The sequence below is a fragment of the Berghia stephanieae genome, chromosome 2 (genome assembly GCF_034508935.2).
Source record: "Berghia stephanieae isolate SIO BIC M18660-M18661 chromosome 2, UCSD_Bste_1.3, whole genome shotgun sequence".
In the NCBI taxonomy this organism is placed as follows: domain Eukaryota; kingdom Metazoa; phylum Mollusca; class Gastropoda; order Nudibranchia; family Aeolidiidae; genus Berghia; species Berghia stephanieae.
This window is the reverse complement of record NC_088361.1, coordinates 6,178,493-6,186,814: the sequence shown is the minus strand read 5'-3', so window position 1 is coordinate 6,186,814 and position 8,322 is coordinate 6,178,493. Positions and strand designations below refer to the sequence as shown.

Below are 8,322 nucleotides of genomic sequence, written 5' to 3'. Positions count from 1 at the left end.
CTTCTTCTTCTTCTTCTTCTTCTTCATTTCACCTCTGGGTTTTTATTTTTGTTTGTTTTCTCATACTTATTTTTCCCTTTCTTAACTTCCTACTCTTCATATTTTCATGTTGCTTTATTTTCTCCTTCCCTTTACTCCTCCTCCTCGTCTTCCTCACCATCACCTTCTCTTACCCCCTCCTCCACCTCCTGCCCGAATTTCTCCTCTAACCACCCCCACCCTCCATCCAACAATTACAGCTTTACAAATATCGATACTCGTTTCCAAATCCAATATATTCCCAGATCCTCTACTATTTCTGAGACGACTCTTTAAGATGGCCAGAATCGTAATCACCATAATATTCCACCCAGCGCCATTTACCAGCTCTGACGAATGCATTTGTAATGGCCATGCCAATATTCCTGTTTTTATGTCCCATTGTGCCGAGAATCTTGGATTGCCTGACAAATTAGACCGGTAACCATTCTGTGATGCACTGAAATTAACCAGTTAACTTCTTAAAAGCGAGTCTTTCTAGAGTACCAGATTTGGCCAGAAAACTTGTCCTTCAAATATCGATCGATTTAGATGACCCTCATTTCGGTAAAAACTCTCAAATCTATGACTCAGCGAAGTCCCAGGTTTGAGAGTTTTTGCCAAGATGAGGGTCGTTTAAATCAATTGATATTTGAAGGACGAGTGTTCTGGCCAATTTTTAAATATACGAGTTTTCCAGAGTACGACAGTTAACTGGTTGAAAGGAAATAAACAGGATAATCACTCATTAAATTTCGTAACATCTAATTTATTGATAATGTAGGCACATAAACACAACGTACATCTATCGCTCATTTCACAACGTGCTTCATAGTGCTCATTTATATACACACGTGAAGCGATAAGAAATCACATTTCGTTTTCATTCATTACAGGACAACTGTAGATACGCCTATTTTGCTTAGTGACAAATTAAGGAGAAGGAACTGGTGTAAAATCTTGTTTGTTTGGCACTGTTTCGTACACACTTTTTCAGATCATTTATTCCTACACTTTAAACATATCTGACACACTCTATCTAAAACCATCAGGTACAATCCATACCTGAGTGACAAGGTGCTGTTATGTTAAAAATGTCTTGTTCTAGAATAGAATAACAGAAGATGAATTAGCAATGGTCGTCACTATACCCGCCACTAACCATGCTCATTGTTGCTTAGTTTCGTTACCAGTCGTTTCTGCCAGTGACCCACATAATATTCGCCCATCGTCTCCAGAATAATCAGTATAACGTTATTTTCTAACAAGACGGTGTTCTTTTTGTTTTTCATGTAACGCACTTTTTAACCAAACAAATGGATTCGTGGAGGCGAAATAATCGCCTGGAGATCCAGCGTATTTTGTTTCTTGCAAGCTGACCTAATAGCATCGTGGTCTTGTTTCGTAAATGCCCCAAAGTGTATTTCTTACCTAAGAATAAAAAAGAACAAACAACTACCAATTATAATTGTGATAATAACAAATTATAGTTGTCCTAAGTGGAGATTGAATGTTTAATAAGAAACCCCAGGTTTGAGAGTTTTGGCCAAGATGAGGGTCATTTTAATCCATCAGAATTTGAAGGATAAATTTTCTGGCCAAAATTTTAAATAAATGTTTTCCCTGAGTACAGCAGTCTAGCTAACCATAATTAATTGTTTTTAATTTGATGAGCTGTTTTAGTGTAGATAAGTTGTGTTTTTATGACCGCTTCACACAATGCTGATGAATAACAACATATTGCGATTGACGTGATGAGACTTTTTGTTGGTTTCCTACCAGCTAGATTGTTGATAGCTTCTCATCAAATTTATGTAACTGAGGATCATTTTAATCGATCGATATTTGGAGGACGAATTTTCTGGCCAAATTTTTAAATACGTGTTTTTTTTCCAGAGTGCGGCAATTAACTGGATCATTGTAGGTAGCTTATCACAAAAACAACATGTCATTTCCCAATTGATGCATTTTTCTAAACTGTAACCTTGCCTACTCAGTGGTCAGGCAAAGAACACACAGACATTAACACCATCTATGGTCCATTGTGCATTCCTAATGAATTGCAAACTAATTTAACACATGCTGACCCGGACGGACACCAACCAGCTTCAGCTTCCCGCTTCTGGCACCTTCCCCATACAGCATTTATTACCAATGGCCCTTTGTTGCCCCATGGAAATGGAATTGGCATTTCTCACATCCCATCCCCAAGTCAGCCCTTCTCATTTTCTAATAATGGTAATTTTCTATTCCTGTTTCTACCACACGGGCCTTGTCAAGCAAGACGTGGTTACTTCATAGTAGCTGTGCTCGCCTGCATACGAGACAAGTTGAGTTTTACACCAGATGGCCTGAGATGAAAGACAAGCGAAAAAGTCAACAAGTCGAGCCAGTCATTTACTCAGTAGAGATATGGGTAATATCATAATTAATTACGCTCAAGCCATGATGAAATGTTTACAGAAAAGTAGCACAATAGGATAGGTCTATTAAAAGGATACAATATTAACTAGTTAATTCCATACTTTGGAATGTAACAAATTTAAAAACATGGTCAGAAAACTCGTTCTTCAAGCCATATCGATCGATTTAAATGACCCTCAAAAACTCAAACCTTGGCCTCACGAGATCCAAGGTTTGAGAGTTGTTTTTTTTTCCAAAATGAGGGTCGTTTAAATCGATCGTATTTGAAGACGAGTTTTCTGGCCCAATTCTTAACTACGTGACATACTAGAGCAAAACAGTTAACTAGGTAAAGAGGTCACTCAATAAAAGAAATTAGGGGCGGACGGATTCTCGGGCATTTGTGACCCACCGCGTGAATTTGGTGTTTTGTGGGAATGAACTTGATGACCCCCCCCCCCAAAAAAAAAAGAATTAAAAAATAAAACAAAACCAACAAAAAAAAACAAAAAACAAAAACAAACACAAAACCAGCTGATTTTAATGGAAAATTATGAGAATTAGACGAGTTGAGAATTTCCACGTGGAAGAAACGAAAAATAGTCTCCTCTATCTGGGCATTTAGTTTAACTCAACTTTGATATATTAAATTTAAAATTAAATTTTATGCATTTAGTTCTTCCCTCCACTGACAAATGAAATCAAAATATACAAAACAGAAGTCGCAACTGACCATAAAACGATAAAACTGTGACCGCTATAATATCAGGTTTTAATTAAATTGATCTAACACACACTCTGTCAAAAACATTTTTCGTTTTAGCTGGAAATGTTATACTACCAAATGGCGGGAAATAACCAGTTTATTGTGAAGTTATCAGGCATGAAGAAACCCGAATAATGCGCAATTAAATATCTATGGTCCATTGATTATATATATATATATATATATCGTTGGATAACGATTTCAAGCAAAACTACCGCTTTTCTGCCTTGGTACATTGCCGTCGAATGCGCAATAATTGATTCTGTTCTTTTAATTTCGGTACTTCATATTAATTTGGTTAATTGGCGACCAAACGTTTTAAAATAATATTTCTTAGGTCTTGAACTATCTGAATATACTCCAAAAAAAAAGAGTGAACTATCAAAATTTGTACTTGAACGTGTAAACTATTTTTTATGACGGCCGCTTACAAACTGAGTGATTAGGTTTGGTTTCTTTTCAAAATCGAAAGTAAGAATCTGCAGAGGATGTTTCATGACTGGATATTTATCGCGCCACAATCTTTGAAAAGTTGTAAGTACTAATTAAAATTTACTATCTAAGAAATGTTTACAACCTAGTATTTGGCGGTAATTTCTGCAGATGATAGACCCATTGTCATGATTGATATTTTTATCGATTCGCTCGTTGGCTAGTCCTAGATCGTGATCAGACTGATTTGGATTACTGTACTGTTTCTTTTTCTTATTGTGGAGGCCTGTTGCTTTATATTTGTCTTTTTTCCATGTATGATTTACTGATATTGACTTTATTGTCGTAGTCTAGTGCGTTATTCTTGGGTGATCCCTTCGCTCGTCACGTCATCTTCACCGTAATACTTAGAGACTAACAGAACTACACCTTAGACTTAGACTTAGTCCTTCTACTGCATTGTAGTCTACTCATAGTGTGCAATTGCTAGTACTGCATTAACCATTGCTTTTTACCTAATGATTGTGGATCTGATGTTACCATATGGAATGGAACTTGTAATCTTAATATATATCATATATTAGTAATGACTTATAGGGATCTGATGTTGCTGTGATATGGCTGTCTATCCTATGGGATTAGTACCCTGCTGATATAGTTTTCTTTTCCATGTTTTGCCTCACGTGAACTTTTACCTCTCGTGAATCTGATGTTGATGGACTTGATTTGCTGGCAAATTAAAGATGGGGAAAAATGCGGTGTTGCGAATTGCAATGGTAATTACAATGAAGCCAACAAATGTCGTGTGTTCAGATTGCCTAAAGAGGAACAAGAACAGCAAATATGGTTAAACAAACTCCCTCCGCGTGATAATTTTCAACCACATCCGACAGAATTTGTAATTTGTGAAAGACATTGGCCTGCAGGTGTTCCAATGAAAATTCTACCTGGTGGAACCGATCGTCCAAAAGTCCCTCCAAGCATCTTCAATGTTCCTCAATCAGTCCTTCCTACAGAAAAGCCACCTCCGCGCCCTCCTCCAGCAGAAGACAGACAACTGGAGTACTTCTTCAAAATCGACAAAATTAGTTCTTTTGAAGACTTTGAGCCAGAGAAACACCTCTTTAAAAAGTACGGCTCCAGCAATTACAAATTTCTTACATCGGAATGTAAAGATAAACATGTATTTGTTTTCATGACGGAGAACTACAGTGAGAGCTATATGTCTGTTATTGTACATAATAAATCCACAATGTGTTCCCCTCTTACTATGTCAGCTTTTAAAAATGGACTAAATGTTTCATTTGGAAAGATATTAAACCCTAACAATGGCCTTTCTTCCTATACCCAATTCATGGAAGCTATTAATTGCGCCCTCAATTATGACCCTCCTTTAAATGGCCTGCTCGACAAGGCAATTATGGTCCTTCAACAGTCTACTGAATCAATGGATGTGAACAAGTCAAAAAAGCTTACTTTTATTACAAGGCAGCTACAGCTTTTAAGACGGAAAGAATATTTAACAAATGATTACTGCTTCGCTGTTGAAATATTTCCCAAATGTAGCTACGAGCAATTAAGAGAAGTTCTTGTGTTGCCAAGTAAAACAAAACTGCAAGCAATAGTTTCTGCCACTGATGTGGATCATGTTCTTCGACGAACTTGTATGAAATTAGATGACAAACAAAAAGTATCATTTTTGCTTGTGGATGAAGTAAAAATCCGTCCATCTCTTTCTTTTTCTGCTGGCGTTTTGAGTGGTATGGCTTTGAATAATCCAAATGAGAAAGCAACATCAATGCTGTGTGTAATGCTCAGATGTCTTCATGGAGGTCCAAGCATCATGGTGTCAGTGAATCCTGTTCATAAGTTGACTGCGAAATACCAATTTGATATTGTGAAAACAGCTGCAGCTGCTGTGGAAAGGGCCGGTGCACTGTCATTGGATCCATAACTGATAATCACAAAATCAACCAACAGTACTGTAAATTGTTTTCAAGAATTACAGATTATCAAGCTAGACATCCCTTGGCAGAAGACAGGGTTTGGTTTTTACTCTTCGACACTGTTCATATTATAAAATGTATAAGAAATAATTGGATCACCGAGAAGCAGCAGCTGTTGTCGGTTGATGGGAAGAAGGTTGGATGTTTTGATGATGTTAAAAATTTGTATGACTCGGAGAGATCCAATATATTAAAGATGACACCACATACCAACTCAGCAGTACGACCAAGCCGCCTCCAGCTACAGAATGTTAAGCTTGTACTTCAAGTATTCAATGACAAAGTTGTTGCTGCACTGCGTTTGAAAGATGCTGCTGAAACCGCTGACTTTATTGAAATGGTATTGGAGTGGTGGAAAGCCATGAATGTGTGCAGGAAAGGACAAGACTTGAGGACAAGAGATCTGTGTAGTCAGGTGCAGCAACAAAGTTCAACTAACCTGCAAGTGTTTCTTAAACGTTTCCAAAGTGGCACCTCTGGACAAGGAGCTTGTCGACAGAAATGCTTGACTCATGACACACACAAGGCTCTCCTTCAAACTACCCAGGGAATGATTGCTGTTTGTCGGTATCTTTTTGGTGTAGGATATGACTATGTCCTGCTCCGAGAGATTCAAAGCGATAGGATAGAAGGAGAATTTTCTGTGTATCGACAGTCCACAGGTGCAAATGCATTTATGAATGCAAGCGACGTCTTTACATCATACAAAAAGCGATTGACAAAATTTGCTGCCTCTTTCTTGGAATTTGTCGAGATGGATCAAAGCACCTCCCGGAAATTTCACTCTTGCTATGCAGAATTGACATACGATGATGCGTCATGGATTGAACAGTGCATGAGTGACATCTCCTTGACGTGTGAGGAAGAGAGCTCAATAGCATCCGTTGCTGGATGGTTGGAAGCAAAATGTGTTGATGAGCTGCAATTTGATGATGATGAAGAACCCCTCCTGTCAACAGAGGCTAAGGATTTTATTGAAGAAGTTTCTCGAGGAGGACTGAAAGTGCCCCATCTCTCAACATATGAATTTGTGAAAGTGGGACTTTGCTTCATGAAAAAACATAAGGAGCGAGCTTGTTGTCGTCAAAAGTTAATACGAGTTTTGTCAGTCATAAATTCTTTTTACGATTTTGAACTCAATTCAAAATCCCTTTTGCGACGGTTGGCAAACGTTTTGCTTCATGGCCTCCACAAGTTGGACAAAGACCATGACAAAAATTCCATTCTCTACCAAACTTCCATCAAGAAAGCCCGATTGGCAGATTAGGAAAGTAAGATGATTGATTAAGTATGTCTTGAAAGTGTGGCCATTAGTTATTCTGTCATATTGTAGCAAGCACGATTGTTAATAACTCTTGCTGAGACTTTGATATAATGCACGTACCTTTTCCAGGTCCTCTTTTATGAATAATGTTGAACTTATCAATCACTTTAATGACTGTTTTGGTCTCTAAAAATAAGAATCATATCAAAAAACGATTTGTTTGTTATTGAAAATGATTATCTAATACTGATCTCGTGGACTCTAGTGTTAACAGTAATTAATATTTTCTTGTGGGATCATCCTCCACAGATTGCCCCCTACATTGTACAGCTCCTCTTCTATTCCTCCCATGTTTCATCTTCATCATTCAGATCATTTATCACTGTTCCTGACAGGTCAGCAATTTATTATTTTAAAATTGTTTTGGAAGAATTTTGTTTTTTTGGTTCAAGGAGTAGTGTTGCGCAGATGTTCAGTCTTCGCTTAGCAACTGAGTGTACAGGGATCGATTCCGTCCACTGCACTGTGTGACTATGAGTGAGTCACCTTGCCTCTAGCTTGTGGGGCGCTGCACTACGGCTGACCCACCAGTGATGGTATATATCAACAATGTTTAGACAAATTTCCCTTATAGGGATGAAATATAGTAATATAGTGTTAAAAAAGAAAAAAAATTCGAGAGACTAAAACTGCAATTGTGATATGTGTACTGGAATAAATATTGTGAGTATTGTTCAGTGCACTTTTATAAATTATTTAAAAGAAACTATGTCTCTTTATTACTAGGTAGTGCATCCCTTAGTAGATATTTTGGTATTCATATTTTTCTTGGGATCATCCTCCACAGATTACCTCCCTTTGTTGACATTGCACAGCTCCTTTCCATTTCATCTAATTGCTCATCCTCATCATCATCTTACATATGATGTATACTAATTAATCAACCTTGTAAAGAAATCATCCTGATTCAATCACTATAAGGTCAGTTTTTAGAATATCTAACAACTCATCCTTTCTGTTTCTTGGCTACTCTTATTCACTACTTATAATAATAATCATTCAATATTTTTTTGACCCAGAACTCACATTTATTCTTTAAAAGGGCAGATTTTGCACTATTATACCCTTAGCGAAATTTTGGTGTGAATTTTCTATATTTTTTAGTTGGCCCCCACTAGCGTTGTCTGAAAATTCGCCATGATTGTCCTTTCAGTATAGTTGTCCTTGATATATATATATATATATATATAATATATATATATATATATATAGGGGAATGAAATTAGCGGAAGAGTAGCGTCTCTTGATTAGATCTCACCAGTGGAGTAGTTATTTGTCAACAAACCAACTATAAGCAAAGCGCTCCAAATACAACATTTATTATGCATATTTCTGTACAAAATGCATATCATAATCAACGTTATGCATTTTTG

The 8,322-nt window shown here is 37.1% G+C and overlaps 1 long non-coding RNA gene across 1 annotated transcript; it reads left to right on the top strand.

Moving 5' to 3' along the window:
* The first annotated feature begins 3,659 nt into the window (after positions 1-3,659).
* LOC144966698 (uncharacterized) lies at positions 3,660-7,864 on the top strand. Its single transcript, XR_013644253.1, has 3 exons — positions 3,660-3,721; positions 7,199-7,284; positions 7,737-7,864. It is a non-coding gene; the product is annotated as an uncharacterized LOC144966698 (long non-coding RNA).
* The last annotated feature ends 458 nt before the right edge of the window (positions 7,865-8,322 follow it).